The following is a 27798-nucleotide window of genomic DNA, read 5'->3' on the forward strand; positions in this document are numbered from 1 at the left end:
TACTTCCCCTTAAGTGGGGTCAACATGTTTCTGCCATCGTGGTGTCAGTTACCTGGCATTCGCCAGGACCTAGGAGCTAAACCTCAGTGGTATAAGCGTGCTAAGGCCCACCCTGACCTGAGGACGTGAAAGTGAAAAAGTGTAAAAAAAATGTGCAATCAGAAAAATGGTTGGTTGCTCTATTTAATTTTGAGAAACCGGTTTGCACCTGTGTATAGAAATGGCAATAACAAACATGAGGAGAAAAGACAAGACAAACAGTTAATTACTATCTTGCGCAATTTGTTTGTTACAGGTAGTATACTATGCTCTCCATAACATGCTCTTATGCTCAGAGTGAATCAATCACCTGATGTCTAACCTGTACTCATTATGTTATGAGTGGTGTTGTAACTGGCCCGTACAGCTTATGCAAAAAGAACTATTGATGCACAGAATGCAGAACAATGTCATACATTCACCCCAGTACAGGCATTTGGGTCTTAATCCATCGTTTTTTTGCTCACCATGCTATTCCAGTTTGGACCCAACCGTATGCAAATCAGTCTTGAACCTGCGCCCAAAGGGAACAGTCCAGCCCGAACTGCCAGGCCAGGTCCACCCTGGACTGGAAATAAGCTTCCTAGGACCGGTTTTGGAGTTTCACCCCTCTTCAGCCAGGATAGCTTGATTCTAGTGGCATGGAGAGCACTGGACTCACGTCTGAGTATACCCGTCCCACTCGGGGTGACAAATGCAAAACAAACTATTGCTGGACAGAATGCAGAACAATGTCATACATTCACCCCAGTACAGGGATCTGGACCAAAATCCATCGTTTTTTTGCTCACCATGCCATTCCAGTTTGGACCCAGCCATATGCAAATCAGTCTTGACCCTGCGCCCAATGGGAAAAGTCCAGCCCGAACTGCCAGGCCAGGTCCTCCCTGGACTGGAAACAAGCATCCTAGGACCGGTTTCAGGGTTTCACCCCTCTTCAGCCAGGATATCTTGATTCCAGTGGCATGGAGAGCACGGGACTCACGTCTGAGCATACCAGTCCCACTCGTGGTGGCAAAAGCAAAAAAAACTATTGACGGACAGAATGCAGAACAATGCCATACATTCACCCCAGTACAGGGATCTGGGCCTAAACCCATTGTTTTTTTGCTCACCATGCCATTCCAGTTTGGACCCAGCCGTATGCAAATCAGTCTTGACCCTGCACCCAATGGGAACAGTCCAGCCCGAACTGCCAGGCCAGGTGCTCCCTGGACTGGAAACAAGCATCCTGGGACCGGTTTCGGGGTTTCACCCCTCTTCAGCCAGGATATCTTAATTCCAGTGGCATGGAGAGCACAGGACTCACGTCTGAGCATACCAGTCCCACTCGGTGTGGCAATTGCAAAAAGAACTATTGATGGACCGAATGCAGAACAATGTCATACATTCACCCCAGTACAGGGATCTGGGCCTAAACCCATTGTTTTTTTGCTCACCATGCCATTCTGTTTTGGACCCAGCCGTATGCAAATCAGTCTTGACCCTGTGCCCAATTGAGAAGGGAGGCAAGATGGCGCCCGCATTCGCGGACGTGTAAGACTGCATTCCTTGTCGCTCCCGTTTGACGACTCTCATATCATAGCGGATACATTGTTACAGCTTTGAGAAGTGCAAAAACTGTAACAATATAAGTGTAGTTGTGGACTTACTGCGCTGCACTTGAATTTCGCGTCTCCGCCGTTCCTGACGTGGAGATCTTAGCTCTGTTCCGGTTTGGCTTTTGCACGGCACTGCGGAGGAATGGCCGGTCTGTGAGTGGGCGGACCCGCGGGGAGAAAAAATCCACCAGGTGTCGTCGAGGAGACGTGGCCAGAGTATGGAGGATTACGGAAGAGAATTAATTGCTCGCTTTCCTTGCCCTCTCATCGGAGTGACACTGATCTGTGGAGAGACGAGCGATATGCCCCCCAAGGGAGGATGTGGGAGACCCCGAGCTCAGGACAACTTGCCGGCTCCCGCTCAAGAACTGGGAGCCTCAGGTAGTGCTATGAGTGTGGAGGAGAACAGTGGAGCTGGGGCAGACAGCTCAGAGGTGAGCAAAGGGGTTAACCAGAAATCAGATGCAGTAGCTGAGAAGGGCAAGGCTTTAGACAATGCTGATATGGGAAAAGCTGCCCAAGATGCAAAGAAAATACCTGCAATTGTTTCTGCTAATAAAGATAAACGCCGTGGGAAACAACCGCTCCCTCCCCTACCCCCTCCACTTACAGATGTAGGTCTTGCTGTGCATAAGCAAGGGGATACGCACCAGTCTGCTGTGAGAAAAAATACGAGTGTGACTGAAAAAATCAGGTAACTGTACAGAATGTAGTTCAAACAGTGTCAGCGCTTGCAACGTCAAATGGAGTAAATACCTTTGTTGAGGAGGCAACTGCCCTTGGGCTCTTGTGACCAAGTGATGATTGGACAGGATGGAAATATAACACCCGTGGTTAATGTGGACAGGGCAGGTGTTAATGAAGCAAGCATAACTGGGGGACATCTGCAACAGTACGATGCTGAGTCAGGGGATTACTATTCGCTATCTGAACAATCTAAGTTATCATGTTAAGACCTTGTACGTCACTATGCAGCACAAATGAGTGTGAATCAGGGTAGTGATCACAGCAGTTTATTGCTGGAGGAGTTGACTGAGCAAAGCGAAGAAAAAAGGGACACTGTCCGCAGGAGGTTGGATTTGGCGCTGGTCGACGGGGGAGCGAATGCAGAAGGCTTAGGCCAGAAACCTACACATTCAATTGCTGAAGAAGATATTTCTCTCTCCCTAATCTATCAGTCCATAATGTCATTCCGTACTGAAGCAAGGGAAGAGAGTCAAAGAATGCAGAATATTTGTAGGAAGCTGCAGAATTCAGTACGTAGAATGTCGAAATTGCATGCGGACTTTGTCTCTCGATTCAATAAGGCTGAAATGCAAATCTCTAATCTTGAGGATGATTTACTTCAACAAAAAACAGTGACTGCCTCCCTGCAAGCTGTTAGGGAGGATACAGCTTGGAAGATGGTGGATATTGAAAACCAGGATAGCTTGATTCCAGTGGCATGGAGAGCACAGCACTCACGTCTGAGCATACCCGTCCCACTCGGGTTAACACATGCTAAAACTACTATTGATGGACAGAATGCAGAACAATGTCATACATTCACCCCAGTACAGGGATCTGGACCAAAATCCATCATTTTTTTGCACACCATGCCATTCCAGTTTGGACCCAACCGTATGCAAATCAGTCTTGACCCTGCACCCAATGGGAACAGTCCAGCCCGAACTGCTAGGCCAGGTCCTCCCTGGACTGGAAACAAGCATCCTAGGAGCGGTTTTGGGGTTTCACCCCTCTTCAGCCAGGATATCTTGATTCCAGTGGCATGGAGAGCACGGGACTCACGTCTGAGCATACCAGTCCCACTCGGGGTGGCAATTGCAAAAAGAACTATTGATGGACAGAATGCAGAACAATGTCATACATTCACCCCAGTACAGGGATCTGGGCCTAAACCCATCGTTTGTTTGCTCACCATGCCATTCTAGTTTGGACCCAGCCGTATGCAAATCAGTCTTGACCCTGTGCCCAATTGAGAAGGGAGGCAAGATGGCGCCCGCATTCGCGGACGTGTAAGACGGCATTCCTTATCGCTCCCGTTTGACGACTCTCATATCATAGCGGATACATTGTTACAGCTTTGAGAAGTGCAAAAACTGTAACAATATAAGTGTAGTTGTGGACTTACTGCGCTGCACTTGAATTTCGCGTCTCCGCCGTTCCTGACGTGGAGATCTTAGCTCTGTTCCGGTTTGGCTTTTGCACGGCACTGCGGAGGAATGGCCGGTCTGTGAGTGGACGAACCCGCGGGGAGAAAAAATCCACCAGGTGTCGCCGAGGAGATGTGGCCGGATTACGGATTATGGAAGATTACGGAAGAGAATTAATTGCTTGCTCTCCTTGCCCTCTCATCGGAGTGACACTGATCTGTGGAGAGACGAGCGATATGCCCCCCAAGGGAGGATGTGGGAGACCCCGAGCTCAGGACAACTTGCCTGCTCCCGCTCAAGAACCGGGAGCCTCAGGTAGTGCTATGAGTGTGGAGGAGAACAGTGGAGCTGGGGCAGACAGCTCAGAGGTGAGCAAAGGGGTTAACCAGAAATCAGTTGCAGTAGCTGAGAAGGGCAAGGCTTTAGACGATACTGATATGGGAAAAGCTGCCCAAGATGCAAAGAAAATACCTGCAACTTTTTCTGCTAATAAAGATAAACGCCGTGGGAAACAACTGCTCCCTCCCCTACCCCCTCCACTTACAGATGTTGGTCTCGCTGTGCATAAGCAAGGGGATACGCACCAGTCTGCTGTGAGTAAAAATACGAGTGTGACTGAAAAAATCAGGTAACTGCACAGAATGTAGTTCAAACAGTGTCAGCGCTTGCAACGTCAATTGGAGTAAATACCTTTGTTGAGGAGGCAACTGCCCTTAGGCTCTTGTGACCAAGTGATGATTGGACAGAATAGAGATATAACACCCTTGGTTAATGTGGACAGGGCAGGTTTTAATGTAGCAAGCATAACTGGGGGACATCTGCAACAGTACTATGCTGAGTCAGGGGATTATTATTCGCTATCTGAACAATCTATGTTATCATGTTAAGACCTGGTACGTCACTATGCAGCACAAATGAGTGTGAATGAGGGTAGTGATCACAGCAGTTTATTGCTGGAGGAGTTGACTGAGCAAAGCGAAGAAAAAAGGGAAACTGTCCGCAAGAGGTTGGATTTGACGCTGGTCGACCGGGGAGCGAATGCAGAAGGCTTAGGCTAGATTCATACACATTCAATTGCTGAAGAAGATATTTCTCTCTCCCTAATCTATCAGTCCATAATGTCATTCTGTACTGAAACAAGGCAAGAGAGTCAAAGATTGCAGAATATTTGTAGGAAGCTGCATAATTCAGTACGTAGAATGTCGAAATCGCATGCAGACTTTGTCTCTCGATTCAATAAGGCTGTAATGCAAATCTCTAATCTTGAGGATGATGTACTTCAACAAAAAACAGTGGCTGCCTCCCTGCAAGCTGTTAGGGAGGATACAGCTTGGAAGATGGTGGATATTGAAAACCAGGATAGCTTGATTCCAGTGGCATGGAGAGCACAGGACTCACGTCTGAGCATACCTGTCCCACTCGGGTTAACACATGCAAAAACTACAATTGATGGACATAATGCAGAACAATGTCATACATTCACCCCAGTACAGGGCTCTGGGACTAAATCCATTATTTATTTGCTCACCATGCCATTCCAGTTTGGATCCAGCCGTATGCAAATCAGTCTTGACCCTGCACCCAATGGGAACAGTCCAGCCCGAACTGCCAGGCCAGGTCCTCCCTAGACTGTAAACAAGCATCCTAGGACCGGTTTCGGGGCTTCACCCCTCTTCAGCCAGGATAACTTGATTCCAGTGGCATGGAGAGCACGGGACTCACGCCTGAGCATACCCGTCCCACTCGGGGTGACAAATGCAAAGACAACAGTTGATGGACAGAATGCAGAACAATGTCATACATTCACCCCAGTACAGAGATCTGGCCCTAAATCCATCATTGTTTTGCACTCCACACCAGCCCAGTTCAGACATGGCCATATGTAAATCAGCCTTGACCCTGTGCCTCATGGGAACAGTCCAGCCCGAACTGCCAAGCCATGTCTTCCCTGGACCGGAATCAAGCATCCTAGGACCGGTTTCTGGATATCAGCCATCATCAGCCAGGATAGCTTGACTCCATGCCACTGAAATCAAGCTATAATGGCTGAAGAGGGGTGAAGCCCAGAAACCGGTCCTAGGATGCTTGTTTCCAGTTAAGGGAGGACTTGGCCTGGCAGTTCGGGCTGGACTGTTCACATTGGGTGAAGGGTCAAGACTGATTTGCATACGGCTGAGTCCGAACTGGAATGGCATGGTGAGCAAAAAAACGATGGATTTAGGTCCGGATCCCTGTACTGGGGTGAATGTATGACATTGTCCATATTCTGTCCATCAACTATTGTTTTGCATTTGTCAACCCGAGTGGGACGGGTATGCTCAGACCTGAGTCCCGTGCTCTCCACACCACTGGAGTCAAGCTAAACTGGCTGATGACGGCTGATAGCCAGAAACCGGTCCTAGGATGCTTGATTCCAATCCAGGGAAGACATGGCTTGGCAGTACGAGCTGGACTGTTCCCATGAGGCACAGGGTCAAGGCTGATTTGCATATGGCCATGTCTGAACTGGGGTGGTGTGGAGTGCAAAAAATGATGGATTTAGGCCCAGATCTCTGTACTGGGGCGAATGTATGACATTGTTCTGCATTCTGTCCATCAACTGTTGTTTTTGCAACCAAACAGCGAATGAGCACGATATGGGCGATCAATATTAATATAGTACTAAATGGCCTGTGAGTCTCTGCGGCGTGGCAAGGAATCCCCAAAACACATTAAAAGTCTCACGTTTGATGTGAGTAATCCTCACACCATGAGTCTCAGGAGGGGGGTGGTGGTGAAATTGGCACACCCTGCAAAGGAGGAAGAAAAGGGGGGATTTTTAGTATAAAGTATAAGGCTTGCTGGTAGCACTGGTTACTTAGCTGCGTATCCGTTGAAGAACTCTAGCCCGCGTTGCCAGGCACCCACTTGATACCTGCGTGTCATCCTCTGTTACCGTTGATGAGAAGTCCGGTTTTGCAGCGGTATTAAAGGTAGAGAAAACCGGGCAGAAAGACGCGTCCTCAAGGAGGCAGGGGGCTCGGCTGCATACATCATGGCGTATGGGCGTGCCCCCCGGCCAATCACTGGGCACGTTTATAGTGAGGGAAATGTTGTGGGCAAATTAGTCTAGACCGCTGACTTATGTGTCTAGGAGGCTTATCCAATAAACTTTATTAAGGAGCGAGGCACACTGAAGAGATCAATGGCACATATCTCGCCCCTAACGGTGACGGGCGTATGACTAAGCTGTCCAAAGGGGGATAAGACTAAGACTAGTACTGGAAGTGCCAGAACAAAAATGCAGCTTGTAGGGATTTGATCATAGGGCTGCTGGCGAAACTGGAATGGCACATAAAAGACACTACCTATAAGAATCACAGAGAAATACTTAATTGGAGGTGCCAAATAGTAGAAGGAGTTACCAAAGTTTTGGTGGCCAAAAGTCCGGAGGTGTCAATAATTGAGGTATATGATGCATGGATTGTTAATAAAAGATTGGTGGCAGGACTATCTGCTGACAAGGTCAGGTGGTGCTCTTGTCTATTCCCTGAGCCAGATATTAAATTAAGAGCATTAATCTGTAGTGCCATAGGACTAGTGAGAGTACCAGTAGAAGACTTGCGCCAGGTGGTGAGAGAAATCAGGTAAATTTTTAATGTCTAAAGATTGTGGCCTAGGGAATGTAATCATTCAGGCCGTTTTTGTGAGTCCCTAGGCGGTACACCCAACTTTGTTCCTTTTTGAACAGAGTCTGAGGAAAGTTTTTCCCAGTGCAGACTTGCTCGATGATGGTCCATTTGAGATTGTTAGTGGTGTGGTTTTCTTGTAAAAAGTGTTCGCTCATTTTCGTGGTGACCTTTTGACACCTGATATTGCTCCAATGTTCACATACTCTTTGTTTAATTTTTTGTGTGGTCATTCCCACGTTCCGCAAAAGGCACGGGGCATGTAATAAGATAGACTACGTTAGTAGAGTCACAGTTTGTGTGGACACTTTGTGTCCATGTTTTTCCAGGTTCAAGGTTTAGTTATTTAGTGTGTGTTGTTGAGTGGCAGACGCTGCAGTTGGAGCATGGGAAATGGCCTGTTACTCTAGGGAGTCCCCAAGTGTCAGTGACTGATCTCTCGTCCATTGGAGATTTGTCCTTCGGACGTGTGTGCACTAATGAGTCTTTTAGACTCCGTCCTCTTTTAAAATAGAACAAAGGTTTTTGCCAAGTCCTGTTGTTGCTTGTAATTAACTTCCAGTTTTGATTGATAGATTTCTTCAGTGCATTGGATATGCTGCTATAGGTGGTGACACAGGTGAGGGGTTGTCCTCGGGCTCCCTAACGTTGTCTTCCAGAAGAGCGTCCCGATGTTGGTTGCGGGCCCTTTTATAGCTTTTATCCAGAACTTTGTCAGGGTAGCCTCGTGCTCGAAGTCTGGAAGTCAGATCGGTGGCTTGTTCACGGAAATCCTTAAGGCTGCTGGAGTTTCTCCTGACTCTTAGATATAGGCAATACAGTAGATGTTCCCTAAGTAGCTGTGGGAGGAAACTTAAGAATTCAAGGAGATTGTTTTGGTAGTAGGTTTATAGTGTGTCCTGATGGTAAAGGTTGTGTTGTTTATTGTAATTACCACATCTAAGAAAACCACTTCATGTTTGCTACTGATATGTGTGAATTTCAAGTTCACATCTAGGGTGTTTATCCAGTCCAGAAACTCTTTGAGAAGAACTTCACCGCCCTTCCAAATGAGAAGGACATCATCTATATACCTCCTCCATAAGCCTATGGAGGAGGCATACCGACTCTTCGTGGGTAGAATGTGTTTGGCTTCAAAATCATGGACGTAGAGTCCGGCCACGCTTGAGGCAAAAGTGCTGCCCATTGAAGTGCCCGTGCATTGGAGAATCAGGTTACCCTTGTATTCGAAGAAGTTCTCTTTGAGGGCCAAGGTGGCACACTCCAAAATAATTTCCTTGGGTGTCCGATATTCCCAGTTGGTGGAGTCTAGAGCAGCCCCCAGGACCCTGATGGTATCGTCCTGGGGGCTGCTCGTATATAGACTTTCAATTTCAAGGGTTACTGGTATGATAGACCCTTCCTCAAAAGTTAAGTCCTGTAAAAGCTGTAGTAAGCTCTTAATCTCTTTCAGATACGTGGAGGTACTTTGAATTATTGGTTTAAAAAATGGTCACACAAACGTGACAATGGTTCCAGGAGTGAACCAATCCCTGACACGATAGGTCTTCCAGGCAGGGGGATTTTGTTTTTGTGGGTTTTCGGTAGTGTGTAGAAGTATGGCATCACACTATCCCCTGTGGTAAAAAATTCTGCTTCGTGTCTTGATATGTGACCGTTCTCTTCTGCTTCTTTAACCAAGTTAACAATACTTGTTTTAAGCTCTAGTAAGGAATCTTTCCTGAGTAGGGTGTAGTTCTTCCTGTTGTCTAGGAGGTTTTGACAGATTTTGTCATAATCCCCAGTGTTCTGAATGACTATACCACCCCCTTTATCGGCTGGCTTTATAATGATATCTTTGTTATTTTGAAGGCCCTGGAGGGCTTGGTATTCTAGTGCACTGAAGTTTTTGAAGGTGGTGGGTTCTTGATAGGTTTCCATTTCATGGAAAACCATTTGTTTAAAGGCTGTTATCTCCGCAGGCACTGTGTAGGGTGGAGATGTGAAGCCAGACTTTAATCTTAGGCCGGTGTCCCCTTTGGTTGTTAGTGAAGTACTGTCTTCTTTTCCCTCAAAATAGGCTTTTAACTTCAATTTCCTGAAAAATTCTGATAGCTCACAATGTAGTTGAATTTGTCTGGTCTGGCTGTTGGAACAAAGCCAAGACTCTTTTCAAGTACTTGTGTTTCAGCAAGGGATAGATTTTTGTCTTACTAAAGTTTATTGAATAAGCCTCCTAGACACGTAAGTCAGCAGTCTAGACTAATTTGCCCACAACGTTTCCCTCACTCTAAACGTGCCTGTGATGTATGTGACCGTGCCCCCTGCCTCCTCTAGGACGCATCTTTCTGCCCGGTTTTCTCTACCTTAAATACCGCGGCAAAACCGGACTTCTCATCCTCGGGATCCGGTAACAGAAGGTGACACGCAGGTATCAAGTGGGTGCCTGGCGACACGGGCGTGAGTTCTTCAACGGATATGTAGCTAAGTAACCAGTGCTACCAGCAAGCCCTATACTTTATACTAAAAATCCCCCCTTGTCTTCCTCCTTTGCAGGGTGTGCCAATTACGCCACCACTCCCCTCCTGAGACCCATGGTGTGAGGATTACTCACATCAAACGTGACACTTTTAATTGCATTTTTAACCTTTAACTATTCACTTGGTTTTTTGGGATTTCTTGCCACGCCGCAGAAGCTCATAGGCCATTTGGGCATCTTGATCGTCTACCAAACATACGCAATACCTCTAAACTCCCTAGTTGGCATTAAGGTGTTATAGTACTTTATTAATATTGATTGCCCATATCGTGCTCATTAGCTGTACGGGCCAGTGACATCACCACTCATAACATAATGAGTACAGGTTAGACATCACGTGATTGATTCACTCTGAGCACAAGAGCACGTTATGGAGAGCATGGTATACATGTAACAAACAAATTGCGCAAGATAGTAATTAACTGTTTGTCTTGTCTTTTCTCTCTGTGTTTGTTATTGTCATTTCTATCCACAGGTGCAAACCGGTTTCTCAAAATTAAATAGAGCAATAAACCATTTTTCTGATAGCACATTTTTTACACTTTTTCACTTTCACACCCTCAGGTCAGGGTGGGCCTTAGCGCGCTCATACTGCCGAGGTTAGCTCCTAGGTCCTGAGGAATGCTAGGTAACTGACACCAAGATGTAAATGTAAATGTAAATGTAAATGTATTTGAGCTTATATAGCGCACAGCTACCCACAAAGGGTTTCCCGGCGCTTGCTTAGGGAACCCGTCCTGGTATTCCCCTGTGAGATAACCCCGGCAGGGTATCCACAAGGTGAAAGCCAGGCATCCCGCCGCGAGGGGCCGTTGTGGAGATTAAGCAAGCTATTGCCCAGAGTCGCAGAGTGTGAACCCGTGAGTTGAGAAGGCACCGGAGCGAGAATTATCGAGTCCGTGGAATTTTTGAGCCCAAGACCCGCCGAGGCGGGGAATTGAACCCTGGTCCAGGGCCGATCTCAGCTTCCGGGTCTGCCGCCTCTAACCCCTGAGCCACACTTCTCCACATAGAGAAGATGGCAGAAACATGTTGACCCCACTTAAGAGGAAGTAGCTGAACAATTTATTTAGCTTCCTTCCCACACCTTGTTGTTAATGTTTCTGATAGGCCACTCAAAAAGGCTTTTTGTGACACAATCCAGACAATTTAAAAACCACTTTGTCACCCCTTCACTATTCACAATACGAAAAACCAGCTCCGCAGTAATTCTGGCGTCGAAGCACACCGGGGAGGCACTCGGCTTCTCCCAGTGGGGCCCAATGATGAAGCATTTCTCCAACTAGGTTGGTGAGTGAGGGCTTTCTATATAAATCTAAAAAGATGTATTTTTTCCCATGCTCCCTTTCTTGTTGTTGAAGTAGTCACACTCTTTTGTTGTTTATACTATAAATATGTACAGTCATGAAAACAATGTGTATATACATCATTTACAGATTTCTCCAAGGCCTTTGATCATGTGAATCGGTCATTACTTTGGAAAAAAACTGACTAACCTTGGAATACCCCCCACTCTGCTGAGATTATTAATCAATCAATCAATCAAGAGAATTTGTAAAGCGCGCTACACACCCGCTAGTGTCTTAAGGCGCTGTGAGGGGGGGGGGGGGGCTGCTACTGCTCGAAAAGCCAGGTCTTGAGTTGCTTCCTGAAGGAGAGATGGTCTTGGGTGAGTCGTAGGTGGGTGGGGAGGCTGTTCCAGGTCTTGGCCACCAGGTAGGTGAAGGATCTCCCTCCGGTGGTGGTTCTGCAGATCTGTGGGACGGTGGCGAGGGTGAGGCTGGCGGAGCAGAGCTGGCGGGTTGGCGTGTAGAACGTGAGGCGGTTGTTGAGGTATTCGGGGCCCAAGTCGTGGAGAGCCTTGTGTGCGTGGGTGAGGAGTCTGAACGTGATCCTTTTGCTGATGGGGAGCCAGTGCAGGTCCCTCAGGTGCGCGGAGATGTGGCTGTGTCGGGGATGTCCAGGACGAGTCATGCTGAGCTGTTCTGGATGCGCTGGAGTCTTTTCTGTAGTTTGGCGGTGGTCCCAGCGTAGAGGGCGTTCCCGTAGTCCAGATGGCTGGTGACGAGGGCCTGGGTGACCGTTTTCCTGGTTCCAGTGGGGATCCAGCGGAAGATCTTACAGAGCATGCGGAGAGTGTTGAAGCAGGAGCAGGGGGCCACCAGGAGTCGTCCCAGGCGGAGATGGATGGGCCGAGGATGAGGACTTCCCTCTTGTCTGAGTTCAGTTTCAGGCGGCTAAGCTTCATCCAGTCTGCGATGTCTTTCATTCCGTCCTGGAAGCTGGCTCTGGCGGAGGTGGGGTTGTTGGTGACGGAGAGGATCAGTTGGATATCCTCGGCGTAGGAGATGATGTTGAGGTTGTGCTTGCGTGCGATGGCTGCGAGGGGGCTCATGTAGACGTTGAAGAGGGTGGGGCTGAGCGAGGAGCCTTGAGGTATGCCGCAGATGATTTTGGTGGCTTCTGCGAGGAAGGGCGGGAGACGGACTCTTTGGGCTCTGTCGGAGAGGAAGGAGGTGATCCATTTCAGGGCCTTCCCTTGGATCCCGGCGTGGAGGAGGCGGGTTGTCAGGGTGCGGTGGCAGACCGTGTCGAATGCAGCCGAGAGGTCGAGCAGGATGAGGGCAGCGGTTTCTCCGTTGTCCAGCAGGGTCCGGATGTTGTCGGTGGCCTCGATGAGGGCGGTCTCGGTGCTGTGATTCGCTCCGAATCCGGACTGCGATGGGTCGAGGGAGCCGTTCGTCTCCAGGAAGGCTGTCAGCTGTTTGTTGACGGTTTTCTCAATGTCTTTTGCAGGGGAGGGGAGGAGCGAGATGGGGCGGAAGTTCTTGAGGTCTGAGGGGTCTGCAGTGGGTTTCTTCAGGAGGGCGCTGATCTCTGCATGCTTCCAGCTCTCCGGGAAGGTGGCGGATATGAAGGAGTTGTTGATGATGTCCCAAAGTTTGGGTGCGATGATGGAGTCGGCTTTGTTGAATATGTGGTGTGGGCAGGGATCGGCTGGGGAGCCCAAGTGGATGGTGTTCATCGTGTGGGTGGTATATTTCATGCTGACCTGAGTCCAGGCGCACATGGTGGTGGTTGGGGGGTGTAGGTTCGGTGGTGGGGTACGTGTTCTGAGCGCCGAAGCTGTTGTGTATGTCGACGATCTTACGGTGAAAAAAGGTGGCCAGAGAGTTGCAGAGGTCTTGAGAAGGCGTGATGTCGTTGTTGCTGGCATTGGGGTTGGAGAGCTCTTTCACGACGTTGAAGAGTTCCTTGCTGTTGTGGGTGTTGTTGTCCAGTCGTTCTCTGAAGGATGACCTTTTGGTGGTGCGGATCAGCTGGTGATGTTTGCGGGTGGCGTTCTTGAGGGCTGTCATGTTGTCCGTTGACTGGTTGTGGGGCCAGGCTTTCTCGAGGTCACGGCAGGATTTCTTGGAGTCTTTGAGATCATTGGTGAACCACGCAGCTTTATTGCTGTTGAGGTTCCTGGGAGGGTTTTTCAGTGGAGCAAGGGTGTCGGCGCAGTCGGGGATCCACTGTGTGAGGTTGCGGGCTCCTTCGTTGGGGTCCGTGGTGTTGGTGGGAGGGTTTAGGCGCAAGGAGGTGGTGAGTTGGTCGGTGGTGATCGTGCTCCATCATCTTCGGGGGGTTTGTTGAGGTCGGTGGTGGGTCGTTGTTTTCCTGAAGTTGAAGTGTACGCAGCTGTGGTCGGTCCAGTGGAGCTCGATGGTTTGTGCTGAAGGAGATGTGGTTGCTGGAGGAGAAGACAGAGTCGAGCGCGTGGCCGGCGAAATGGGTGGGGGTGTTGACCAGTTGCTTGAATCCGAGGTTGGCGAGGTTGTCTAGTAGGGCGATGGTGTTGTTGTCCTGGTCGTTCTCCAGGTGGAAATTGAGGTCTCCTAGGAGGATGTAGTCGGGGGAGGCGAGGGCGAGTGGGCTGATGAAGTCTGCGATGGCCTCGCTGAAGTGTGAGTGTGGTCCCGGGGGTCTGTAAATGAGGGTTACTCTGAGGGTGGTCTTGGGGTCGAATCTGGAAGTGCAGGTGCTCTGTGGTGGCAGGGGTGTCATTGGTGTTGGTCGTGATGCGGATAGTGTTTCTGTGGGCTATGGCGATGCCTCCTCCGGTTTGGTTGACGCGGTCCCTCCGGATGATCTTGTAGCCGTCCGGGATGGCAATGGCGATGTCGGTGGCTGAGGAGGCGTTCATCCAGGTTTCCGTGAAGAATGCGACGTCTGGTGCCGTTTTGTCCAGGAGGTCCCATAGTTCGACGGCGTGCCTGTGGATGGAGCGGGTGTTGAGCAGGATGCACTCGAGGTGGTTGTTGTTAGCGGCTGTTTTGGCTAGCGTGGTGCAGGACCGAGTTCAGGTGAAGTAGCAGGCGTGTCAGGTGAAGGCTCCGTGGGTGCGTTTTGGGGTGGCTTGGTAGCAGGCTGGATGTCGGCCGGTGTTGAGTGCGTGGAGGGTGGCGGCGTCATAGCTCAGTGGTTGGCTGGCTCTGGCGGGGTCCAGGCGTTCTGGTGCTGGGCGCGGTTCTGGCACTGGGCGCGGTCCAGGCGCGGACAGGCGTAGACGGGCTTGCCTTTGGCACGCCCGCTGCGCGTGGCCGCTGCGCGTACGCACGGTCCCCGCCATTTATGGTGAAGTGGGAGGGAGGAGCAACTGGGAGGCGGGAGCGGGCGGCAAATGGGGAGCGGGAGACAGGAGAAGGAGGCGGGGCCGCAGGAGAGCAGCAGCGGGGAGCAGAGGGGCGTTGGAAAGAGCGGGAAAGCAGAACGGGGGAGAGCGAGGGCAAGCCTGGGCAAGCCTGGAGAGCGAGGGCAAGCCTGGGCAAGCCTGGAGAGCGAGGGCAAGCCAGGAGAGCAGGGGCCCTAAGGAGAGGCGGCAGCAAGAGGGCCAAGCAGGCAGCAGCAGCAGAATCCGGGCACACGGGGGCCGTGTGGTAGTAGAGTGACCGGGTCAAGGGCCACTTAACTTTTTTTGCCCTTTTGTACTATCTATAGTATTCTTCTAGTTAGTGTGGAGTTCTGTTAGGGAGAGGTAAAGGGCTCTCCATAAAGATACATATACTCAATAGTCTAAAACAAGGTTGTATTTTGACTCCATTATTTTTTTCATCATATTTTATGACTTACCAAATGTATTTTATAATGTAAATAATTTTCTCCCAAAATTAGCAGCTTTCATTTGTCATGCTCTTTTAAATACTGATGATTACACTTTGTATGACCTGACACCCTCTGATTTCCGGTGTAATTTACATGCATTACATCATTTTACTCTTAAGCCGTTTCTTATCATAAATGTACAGAAAAGTAAAATTGTAATGTTTAATGTCAAAAAGAAAAAAAAGTAATACTGCTGGACATTGCGTACTGACAAACTGGAATGTGTGAAAACATTGGTATAGTTAATTTATTTGTAAGTCCCTTGTAAAATTGTACTATGTGTACCCAGGGCCTGTAAATGGAATGCTTCCAGTGCGCCTGCAGCACTGATTGTGCCACCCACTTAAGTAGCTCTTTAAACATGTCTCAGGCCTGCCATTGTAGTAGCCTGTGTGTGCAGTTTTAAACTTCCATGTTGCCCTGGAAAGATAAACCTCTTGCCAGGCCCAAACTTTCAATACATATAAACCACCCCTAGAGTAGGTCCTGGACAGTCCAGAGAGCAGGGTGCTGTTTATTAAAAAATGTGGACATGCACTTTTTAGTTTCACATGTCTTGGTAGAAAAAACTCTTACATTAATTTTCACTACTGAAAGGCCCACCTCTCCCGTAGTATAACATTAAAGTTACCTTATTACATTTAATGAGATATAACGTTCAAATGGGAACAGGAAATCAGTTCATGTTTGATGTCTTTGGAACTGTAATGAAAAATCCTCTATCATGGTAAAGTTGGATTTTAAATAACAATTTTGAAAACACCACTTTTAGAAAGTTGCCATATTCCTGCCTTAGCCATTTAGTGCCTGCAGTCTGTCTTTGGATCACATGGGTGTAGCTGACAGTTGGGTATTGTGTTTTCTTCTTAGACAGCCACACACAATAGAGAGCTTAGGTTTGCCTGGATTGGCCATCACTGGCAGAATGGGAGGAAAGAGCTGGGCACAGACCTACTTAAGCTCTTACACTTGAATAGGCTGTGACCTGCCTCTACACAATGGACTGCATACCCCCTGTAGTTAATCTGGAGCCAGGGCATGGGAGGCAGGAAATGTGTGCCATTCAAACCTCTAGAATCTTTTCCCACTTCAAAGGAGGCACCTGGTATAAATATTGGACCTCTGACACCAACTCTTCAGTCCATTTCTGGACTTGTGGAGACTCTGCCAGGAAGAAGGACTACTGTGCTGTTGCAAGGACTGTTACTCTGCTGGAGCACTGCCCTGCTGGACTACTGCCTTGCTGCCATCCTGCCTGACTCAGAAGGATTCTGACCTGTGCCTGAACCCCGGACTCTAAGAGTGATTCTAAGGGATAGAGTGATGGCCTTCTATTCAGTGCCACACTGACATAACAGGTTCAGAATCCCCTGAACCAGCATCCAGTCCCAGTTGGAATAAGTCTCTGTCTCCCAAGTAGTGCCCCTAATGTCCTGGCACCTTGATGTGGCCTCAGAGAGGCTTAATTGATGTTTTGGGGATTTTCACAACCCCCAAATGGCTCGCTGATGCCAATATCTTGTCACTTGTACAGCCTGCCAAAGCGAAGTTCGGTCAGTCCAACCCTTTGCACAACAACATCGACCGTTCACAGAGAGATCCATTGTGAAGCACCAGCACGACCATTCGCAACGACAACAGGATCTTCGCGATTACAGCGATGCCCAGTCGAGACACCAGGCCCGCTCTTCCCTCTATATTGACGACCATCTGTGATGCTTCCTTGCTCTTTGCAGTCCCCTCCACTGAGAAGGTATCTTTTCAGCGGGACTACCAGGGTCCCAGTATTCGATCCCCCACACTGTTGTGGTCAGCCTGAACTTGTGACTTTCTCCCAGTCTCGCAGGACCAGATAGCTGTGAGTGGCATTTGGGGCTTTTTGGTTCTATTTTCACCTAAATATTTAAATTTGCATATCTCCGAATCTACTGATTGGATTTTTGTTGTTTTGGTCTTGATTTATTACATTTTCCCCTATGTTTCTTAACTGGTGTAGGATTTTTTGTGTGTTTTCACTTTAGTACTGTTTGAAGTGCTGCAGAAATATGTTATATATTGCCTCTAAGTTAAAACTGACTGCTCTCTGCCAGGCTACCAGAGGGTTGAGCACAGGTTAATGTGGGTTTACCTATGCCTCACCCTGACAAGGATTGTGGTTGCTGCTTGAGTAAGGGTTTCACCCCCTCAACTGTTAACCCACTTTCTCACAATGGGCCATTAGTTTCTTTTATTCAGCTGGTAGTAGACAATTTAAACAATTATGGTTTGCAAATGAAAGATCCTCCCAACATTATCATATGGTTTAGAATATGTACCTTTAAGCAATTAGTTATTTCTTCACAAAATAGAGGGGAAGATTCTGTGTGTTTCGTTTTTGGGTCAACTCATCAATTTCCATACAGGCTCTTCAGTTTCGAAGCTGAAGCTTTTGTCTTGCATCAGTTAAGATTTGGGATATACACTCTTACACACCAATGCAAGATCAGTGCATTGAAATTTTAAAAAAATCAACTTGTACAAAACTCTAGCTCCAATAATACTTTCTCTCAGAATCTTAAATATGCACTGTTTACTCTAGACTTCTCAATCAACCATTTATATATACCCTGGAGCGATTCGACACTTGAGCTATAAATTGGGTATTGTTCATTGCCATTCTTCAAAAGAATTTGATAAAATAGCTTATCCAGCAGAGGTAGATAAAAGGCAAGCCTTTTTAGGCTGATCAGTAGAGCAAAAAGATTAGTATATTATTTCTATTATGATCAGACCGACTACCAAAGGAGAAGATTTGGTTTTTTGGGAGGTCTCTTTTTTGCTCAGTGATTATACTCTCTCTAAAGCTGGGGTCCATGATTTAGAGTATGTCTTACTCAGGTGTCATACACTTTTGTATCCAAGGAAGATGTTTTCAGTCCCCCTGTTTTTTTAATCCTGTACACAAATAGTAAGGCACATAATCCACGTTCACACTACCTCATACACACAAACGTGAACATGCTTTCTCCACTCATGTCCCACACAGATGGAGTGAAGACCCTCTTGAGGGATGCGATTGCCAAAAGGATAAATATTGCCAGAAGGACAATCTCCCCAAATGAACATGCTTGCCATTGTATTTTTTTAAGTGTTAAAACTGTTTTTTCACAAATCTATTAATATCTACTTATCATAAGTGCATTCAAATTATTTTCTTTTGAATTTAATTTGTAGGCTTCAGTTGAGGCCTATATCAATAACGTTTTATACTGACAGAATCATTCCTCCCCTTGGGCCACACAAAGTGCTGATCTCAAGTCTTTGTCCTTCCTGTGCAGCTCTGGCCTCCCTTTTTTAGAAAATCATCTACCAGTTGGGCCAAATTTCCAGCTCTTCTCTCAATGGGAGTATCCTACAGAACATTGAGTTTTGAATATAAAACTACAAATATATCATGAACAAAATATCCACGACCAAAATATTATCGAGGTATAAATTGGTATGTATAGATTTAGTATACCACTTATATGAACCATGACAATATAAAGCTTCAAGGTTGGAGTTAAGAGTAGAAAATCTATACTTACCTTTACCACTTACCTTGGTGATATTTTCATGGACAATATTCCGGTCTTGATATTTTTTGTAGTTGGATATATTTATACTCGATATTCTGATATATAACACCTCAAGGTGGACACAGCAGTTCCAGCAGTGTTAGGGCTCGAGTTGCTTGCACAGCTCCTAGCCAGCAGGCATCAGCTCCACTTACTTTATAAGGAATCCTCTGTGGGATATAGTGCAGCAATCCCCTTTATTAAGCAGGAAGCCCCTCCTTCCCCATGCAGTCTACAGCCTTCCTTGCAGGGGGTTTGCCACTGCCTAGAAACGAAGGCAACAACAAAGGCTCCAACTAATGCAGACGCCTGTCTTCTCAGCCCCACTGGTATTTAACTGACCATGACACTCCATGGCTATCTGGAACAGAAAGTGGGTCTGGGTGTGCCCTGAGAGGAAAAAGGAGAATAACTCCAAAATAAAAATAAAGGCATTCCCGCCAACTTGTTACTGAAACCGAATAGCAATGAATAGGCCACGTTACATTGCATGTGTTTACACCTCATGCCATTACAATGCGGTCATTACAACAACTGCGTTGTTACATCGCATACCGTTACAACGCAAGTTGGAACAACAACTTGCTTTAGGGGGGGGCACTGGATTTTGGAATAGAATAATTTACTATTGCGACGCCTGTCTGTGCAACAGTAGGGAAGGTGTTGGATTAATACCTTCTGCCCCCTACAGCAAGTCGTTGTTTTCCGACTTGCATTGTAATGGTATGCGATGTAACAACGCGGTTGTTGTAATAACCGTGTTATAATGGCATGCGTTATATCGCATGCATCATAAACAATGGTTACCAACAGCAATAGCAGCCCTTTGCAAAAGAGCAGCAGTGTTCGTCTGCTCAGTCCCGGGTGAGACAAATTAAATGGCATGTCATACTTCGCCAACCAGCCCCAGAGCGCGCCTACACTAAACAAATCTGATGGAACGTTTTGGAATCTTCCAGAGTTTGCTGCTCAGGTCAAACAAAAAGGACATTGACCTTCTCACCTTAGCTGTCCTTTGTTGTGTGACTATCCACACAAAGGAATCACAAGATGGATGCCAGTGAACAAACAGTAAGGCACAGACTTCACGGTCATACTACCTCATACATGCAAAAGTAAACTCTCTTCACTTACGTCCCACACAGATGGAGTGAAAACCCTGTTGAGAGACATTAGCAGACCTTTTAACACCAGGCCTGTATGCATCTCACCCTTGTAGCCAACAGGCAAAAAAGGTCTGTCCCTTCCACTAGAATTTAGTGCTGCCATGAGCTCCAGTCTCTCTCAGTCCGGTGAGAGGACATTTTAATTACTTTCCAAATGAGGGGTGCGTTTTGGGTGCTGTTTACACGGGAGACAGTTCCTCAATATCAATGCTTATTGTGTTCATTGAACTGAAAAATCAAAAACCATGCAAAGATATACAATATTTTACTGGAAGTCTAATAAAGAGCAGGGTACGTGCTCTGCAGAGCCACGAAGGGCAGATTTCTATCTCAAAACATAATATGCTTGAATGCCAATTATGCAGCATATTCTGTGGCATTATTTTCTGGATATTACCACATTTTTAATAAACATGGATACAAAAGGGGTCCAACACTATGCATTTATCAGATATCAGTCTTAGTGTAATTCAGCAACAATTATTGCATGAAAACTGCATGAATGCCATTTTATTAATTCTGTGTTTTCTACTTCTCAGTGAAAATCATTTGTGTATAACATATAGAATGTTCACTCATGAGAAAACAAGTTTACATAAATACATTTCTTGGGATAAAAGATGCTATGCTTTTTTCTGTGTATACTGCTTCTATTTTACAATCTGCCTTCATTTTCATCATCAGTGTTAAAAGTAAAGGGCATTTGAAGCACCCCTTTCCTTCAAGAAACAGCCATCCGAGCAATAAACATTATTTCAAATGTATTATGAATAGGTCTCACTATGTGCCACTTTAAGATTAAAGTGATTGTATCATGAAAAGAAATGCAACATGTATGGAATTCATGTAACCTCCAGGGGGCAAATGTATGGCTTTGCGTGGCTTCAAAAGTATAATATAACTTTTTGTTTGCATCGCTCTTCGACCAAGTTGTGTGGTGCAAGAGCAACGCAAACCAGGTCATCAGTATGGCCCCTGGTGTCTTTGTAAAATAACTGTGGCCTTGAGTTTGAAGACTTTGAAGTAAATATGCATTTGCTTTGATAGTGAAATAAATAGATAAATGCGATTAACACCTTAGGAGCGTCGAACGTTCAGCGCCCAGTGCTGAACGTTCGAATAAGGGGTGCGGCCCTGTCGGCTAACGGTCGTGCGCAGCACTGGCAAGGTAGTGCTCGCGACGACCGTTGGCCGACGGCAGCACTTGAAGGGTTAAGAATCATTATTCCATCCTTGTTAACTGCACTTAAGCATGCAAGGCTGGAGACAAAGGGCCACATTACAAGTCTGGACTCATGGTGGTGCGGTGGTGGCGTTCTTCTGACCGCCCTATTACAATTTGGAGGGTCCGGCCACCCTAGGAATACCGCAACTGCCCGATCCGTGGTGACACCACGGTCCTGAGACTGCAAGACCTCTGCAGTCTACCAAGCACATTACAAGTTTCCTCTCCACCACAGTTTTCATGGTGGTGAGCCCACCATGAAAACCGGGGCAAAAGCGGCCCTACCGGGCGCCCTGCTGACTCAGGGCCGTACAGAGCGGACCCGCTCCCGCATCGCCAAACTCATAATGACGCCCAAAATATGTTCCCTGACTTCGTGTAAATGTAAATGTACAGGAATTTATATAGCGCAAATCACCAATCGGTTTATAAGCGCTTGCTTAGGGAACCCGTCCTGGTATTCCCCTGTGAGATAACCCCGGCAGGGTATCCGCAAGGTGAAAGCCAGGCATCCCGCCGCAAGGGGCCATTGTGGAGATTAAGCAAGCTATTGCCCAGAGTCGCAGAGTGTGAACCCGGAGCGAGAATTGTGAGTCCATGGACATTTTAGGACTCAAGACCCCGCCGAGCCGGGAATTGAACCCTGGTCCCAGGGTGACCTCTGCTTCCAGGTCTGCCTCCTCTAACCAGTGAGCCACACTTCTCCACATCAGTTTTGAATGTTTAAACCATCTTGACGAAACTGTCATTTCTTTGAAAATCAGAATGTAATAGTCAACACCTGAAAGGGGCCCACTTACCCTTTCTATGTCATCTGCTGCTATATGATACGTGTCTGGTCTGATTTTTAATAAGTTTTGATACATTCAATCTTGAAATATGTTATGCTTGAATCTGCACATTAGCCAAAAAAAACACAGACCTTGACATCGTAGAATTCCTATTATTCTGTTCATAACCTTCATTCATAAAGATTGAAAAATATGAAGAATGTCATTCACAGCACAATTACATGGCAGAATTCCTGCTTTTGAGGTTTGCATTCAACCTGCCAAGCTGTTTTTCAGATTGTAAAAACAGGAACGTCGTCATCCTGTTTGCCATAACACACCGGACATATGGAGACTAGTTTTAGGCAGATGCTGCGGTAACAAGTTAAAAACAAACAGCCAGTCGCCACATCTGCCACAAAAGCTTCTGCTCTTTAACGTGCTTGAGAGCTGCGGGTGTGCAGAAGGGGCTCTTACAAACATACAGGGGCAGTTTCAAGCTTGCTGGATTATCAGTGAAGGTTCACCAACAACACGAAGTGTAGTATTGTGTTCTGTATTTTTTCTTTGGAAATGCATTTCAAGCAGAAACTCTGCTATAAAAAACTAAGGCAAATGCAGCAGTTGACAGACACCGCGCCTGACTGTCAGCTCGCTTTCAATCTATCATAGGGCAGGAGGCCGGGGAGCAGTGTGCTGCCAGAGCCTGCGGGGTCTTTTTCAGTCTCTAGTCTTATGTAACAGCGCATCAAAAGTAACTGGTGATTCTTTTTTCTTATCACAACTTCGGGGCATATTTACAATACCCCTGCGGCACTGTCACTTCGACAGAGCGGCACTTTTGTGACACTCCAGAGGCGCAGTGTGCAGGCCCATATTACAAGGCCACCCAAAGCCACTGTGCGTGGCTTTTAATGGCCTTCTAATTATGGAGTAAGGCAGCGCGTGGCAGCGGTGTTCCATGGGTGTTGCTGTGGGTGTACCCACGCAACACACATGGTTTTTGATGCTGCCCCAAATTTACAACATAGCGCAAATCTGGAACAGCGCAAAAACGAACACCTTTTGAAAGCAGGCATAACAAGGTGTTTTTTCCTCTGTTGCACACATAGAACAAGGAAAACGCCTTTTTGATTGTTTCAGTGCAGGAAGATGTCCCTTCCTGTGCAAAAACAATCATGCACGGGTGCCTGTGTTGGTACTTGGCTGCAGTTTCTGCACCGGCACTGTGAGAAAGGAAAGGAATGTGCTGTGTCGTGTACAAGAAAATGTCGGAGCACGGAACTGCGCTAAATTTGGCAGCACTGATCTCTGACATTTCCAAGATGCAGGAATGTGCCACATTTACAACAATACGGCGTACCCTTGTGTTTCTTCTAGCGCTGGCGCTAAAATTAGATGCCTTGAACCAACACAGGCCCCCTTGCACCATATTGTAAGGGTGCCTGCTTTGCAGGGCATGATTGTTTATGGGCAGGAAGGGACACATCATTCATGGCTTTTTGCTCTTCCTATGTGTGCTGCAGCACACATACAAAAAGAAAAATGAGGAGAAACAAAAGTATTTCTCCTAGTATCACCATTCTAATTCCTGCTTTTGCATGGTGTTAGTTTTTGGCATTGCCTTTGATTCACAGATCCTTGTAAATCTGGGGCATTGTCAAAAAGCAATGGGAGTTGCGGTGGAACGTCCACGCCAACCCCCACTTCACACCCCTTTCATGTAGATACCTGCGTGAAAGGGTCCCTTATTTACAAAGCAGCGTTAAGCCAAAAAAAGTAGCTCAACACCACTTTGTAAATATGGAGCAGGACATTGCGCCACCGGAACGTTATTAAAAGTGAAATTCCTGTGGCGTAATGCCCTTCTAAGTATGCCCCATAGTGACATGCTTTTTATGAAAATTTCGTTATTATAGATATTACATATATATTGCTATGTGGCATGGTTTTACATAGCAAACATTCGCCAATTACTTACCAATTACTGCTCCCAGATGCAGGGCCTGTCTTTGGTCGTGGATTGGCCTGCCGTGGGTCTTCTGTGGTTAGTCTCCTCCAGCAAGTCCTGGCGGGGATGACTGAGCATTCTGTGGAGAGGGTGTTTGGTTTTCTCTGAGGTTGAGTTCCATACGGAGATGAATCCATGCCTGTCTGAGGTTAGTGTATGTTTGGATTATCATATGTGGGGCGGTTAAAGGGCCCTCTTACATATAGACATGTCAAGGACACCTCAGTGGCACCATAAAATGTGTAACTGGGACTTTACAGGGTGGGAAGCTGGTTGGCGAGGTGGGAGGTGGGACCTGTTGGCAAGGATAGGAGAAATTAGGTCCTTAGAAAGCTGTGCGTCTTTGGAGTAATAGAGTGATACAGCGGAAGAGGGGAATGAAGCGATGCCCTAGAAATATAAAGTTGGACCTGGCCGGCTATGTAGAGTGTAAGATATAGTAAAGGAAATAAGAGAAAGAGAGAAGGCGGAAGAAACACGAGAGCTGCTTTGTCCTGTGACAGTGAGTGCAAGAGGGATAGGTGTCAGGAGCAAGTGTGCAAGGAAGAGGTGTCAAGGGGCGCCACCAAGGGAGGGGCAAATGAGTGGCATTAGCAGGCGGCATTCATTGAGTTTGCTCAGACAGACCTGAAGAACTCACTGGTGAAACATAAAACCCGGAAGCTCAATTAAAGTAGAATTAGAGCGGGCAATTGAGCAAGGCCACGGAAAACCCGCGAGAGTTGGGGATTTGTGTCACAGACCTCTGGAATGCGCTGAAGATGCACTCTGATGTTCTAGCTGTCACAAATGTACACAGGAGCAATGTGCTGGGAAAAATCAAATAGGCGTAAGTAGGCACAACTAGTGCATGCTGATATCAGGTCTATAAGTTGAGGAAAGCCCACCCTTGCAATAAAATATATATATATATATATATATATATATATATATATATATATATATATATATATATATATATATATATCTTGCGTGATTCACAAATCGAATGCTCGATTTGTGAATCCTGGGCATGTCCTGGATACTTCTGACATTCCTGGTCCTCAGGATTTGTAAATCCACGATTGAATTTGCGAATCCTGTACAAAAATATAAAAATAATTTAGTACACTACTGCTGCACTTGACCAAAAGCCACACAGGGAGGCCACCTGCACATAGCTGGGTGGGAACTGGAATGTCATGGTGAGCAAAATAATTGATTTAGGCCCAGATCTCTGTACTGGAGTGAATGTTTGACATTGTTCTGCATTCTGTCCATCAATTGTTCTTTTTGCATTTGTCACCCCAAGTGGGACGGGTATGCCCAGACGTGTGTCCTGTGCTCTCCATCCCACTGGAGTCAAGCTATCCTGGCTGATGAGGGCTGAAACCCCGAAACTGGTCCGAGGATGCTTGTTTCCAGTCCAGGGAGGACCTGGCCTGGCAGTTCAGGCTTGACTGTTCCCGTTGGGTGCAGGGTCAAGACTGATTTGCAAATGGCTGGGTATAAACTAGAGTCAAGCTATCCTGGCTGATAAGGGCTGAAACCCTGAACCCGGTCCTAGGATGCTTGTTTCCAGTCTAGAGAGGACCTGACCTGGCACTCCGGGCTGTACTGTTCCCATTGGGCGCAGGGTCAAGACTGATTTGCAAATGGCTGGGTACGAACCGGAGTCAAGCTATCTTATCTGATGAGGGCTGAAACCCCTAAACCGGTCCTAGGATGCTTGTTTCGAGTCCAAGGAGGACCTGGCCTGGCAGTTTGGGCTGGACTGTTCCCATTGTGCACAGGATCAAAACTGATTTGCATATGGCTGGGTCCAAACTGGAATGGCATGGTGAGCGAAAAACACTATGGATTTAGGCCTAGATCTCTGTACCGGGGTGAATTTATGACCTTGTTCTTCATTCTGTCCATCAATTGTTCTTTTTGTATTTGGAAGAAAGAGCTATCTTCAGTCCAGACCCCCTAGCCAATGTCCCACTCCTCATAGCCAAAGGATATGATGCTGTCTTGCCAAGTACCACTCATCAGGCATTAGACTAACGCATTTCAGTTTGGTGCTCCTCATCACCCCACTGAAATGCATTGTCAGGCATAATGCTTGTCTCAGCTGTCACTGAAGTGCTGCAAAGTGTGTGTGGCAGCTCAGCTCCCTGCATGCACTGGCCTGCCTGCTCACACTGCTCCCACAAGTGCATGGGGCGCTCCCTGCTGAGCTAAGGCCTGGCAGTCAGCTCATAGTTCTTACCTACAATGTATCTTCTTCATTAATTTCCCAGAGCCCCCTGCGGCTCTGAGACAGACAGCCTGCCTGGTCAAGGTTGTGTGACACAACAAACTGTGGCCGTGGTGCTGCCGGGGGACGTCACGTCCTATGCTAGAGCGGGGAGTTTGTGCAGCCGGCAGCTCAAGTGTTTGCAGGTAGCACCAGTGGCCATGTGCCGCCCGCAGCGCTGCTGCTTGCACCGGCCCCCCCACGCTGTCTGCAGTGGTGGGCTTAATAATGGCTGCCCACCGGCAAATTTAATGATGTCGTTCCCGAGGTCAGACCAGGCGAGGGTGAGTGCTGTAGAGATAGTGGACGGGTCGTCAGTGACGGGGTCCGGACTAACCGTCACTGGAATGCAGCGGCCGCCAGTAGGCAAAGACTCACTGCGTGCAGCCACCAGCATCTTGGATCTACGGGATGGGATGGGGGACTGCTCGCGGCCTGAGGTGAGCCAGCTGCCTTGCAGAGAGTCGCCGATCGATGTGCCAGTCATGCGGTGCTGTCTGGCTGAGATCATTCAAAATTGAAGAACAATAAGTAGTTGTTGTTTACCAGCCACTTGTTACCACCCACCCCCGAGTGTGTGACAGTCAGTCAGTGTAATATTAACATACATTAATGGAAGTGCGCTATCTGGTGCGACTGCTGCTGCAGTGTGGTTGCCCACTAGGAGGCTGTTGGATCCTTATCTGTGACTGACTGTTCATGATGTTGTTGGTAATATTCCAAGTTGTCCTGAAAAATTGAATATTCTAGAAATTTAGTGCTGAGTGCATTGAAGTCTGGGAGGGTTGGCGGGAGGTGATGAGGGACAGAGGAAAGGGGTCGCCGGGTGGAGGAGTGGTAGAAATGTACTCCTTGATCAAAATGGAATAAACAGAAATTACTGACTCAGGAATGTCTGAGCAAAATTGCCTCAGAGGTTAGATAAACCTGCAAGCTATGACTTTAGACAGCAGAGTTACCCCTTTGAAACAGCCCTTGCAGTGTTTGCCAGCTGGTTTATTGTTTGAATTCACCGTAAAGAAATGCACCTCAGTTTAAACAAGTTTAACAGGAGTTAGATTCCAGAAGGCATTAGGAGGATTCACACTCCTCACAAACACGCCCCAGAGTTATCCTCTAAGTGGCCTTAGTAGCAGCACTATCTCTCAAGTTTACATAGATCATACGAGTTCTTAGTTTAGGTGGCATAGCTAGCCCACAAGAGAGAGCTTGCATATGATGTGACAGCACAGAAGAAAGCAGAGCAATCTATCCAGCTGGAAACATCCATTACAACACAGTCCTTACAACGACCTACTTTTACAACGCAACTGTTACAACGCATCTTCCTTTACATCACATGCCATTACAATGCATGCCATTACAATGCATGTCACTATAACGCATGCCATTACAAAGCATGCCATTACAACAAATTATAAGGTAAGTAATGGAGATTTTTTAGTATTAGGTTGGTTATGGGTTTTGGGGTACATGGGAATAGTAATTTTTATCCCTACACTATCCAGCACTTTCCCTACTGTTGCACTCACTGGAGGGGGAATAGTAATGTTTACCCCTACACTATCCAACACTTACCCTACTGTTGCACTCACTGGAGTGGAAATAGTAATTTTAAACCCTACACTATCCAACACTTACCC

Source organism: Lissotriton vulgaris, chromosome 10 (genome assembly GCF_964263255.1).
Source record: "Lissotriton vulgaris chromosome 10, aLisVul1.2, whole genome shotgun sequence".
Classification (NCBI taxonomy): domain Eukaryota; kingdom Metazoa; phylum Chordata; class Amphibia; order Caudata; family Salamandridae; genus Lissotriton; species Lissotriton vulgaris.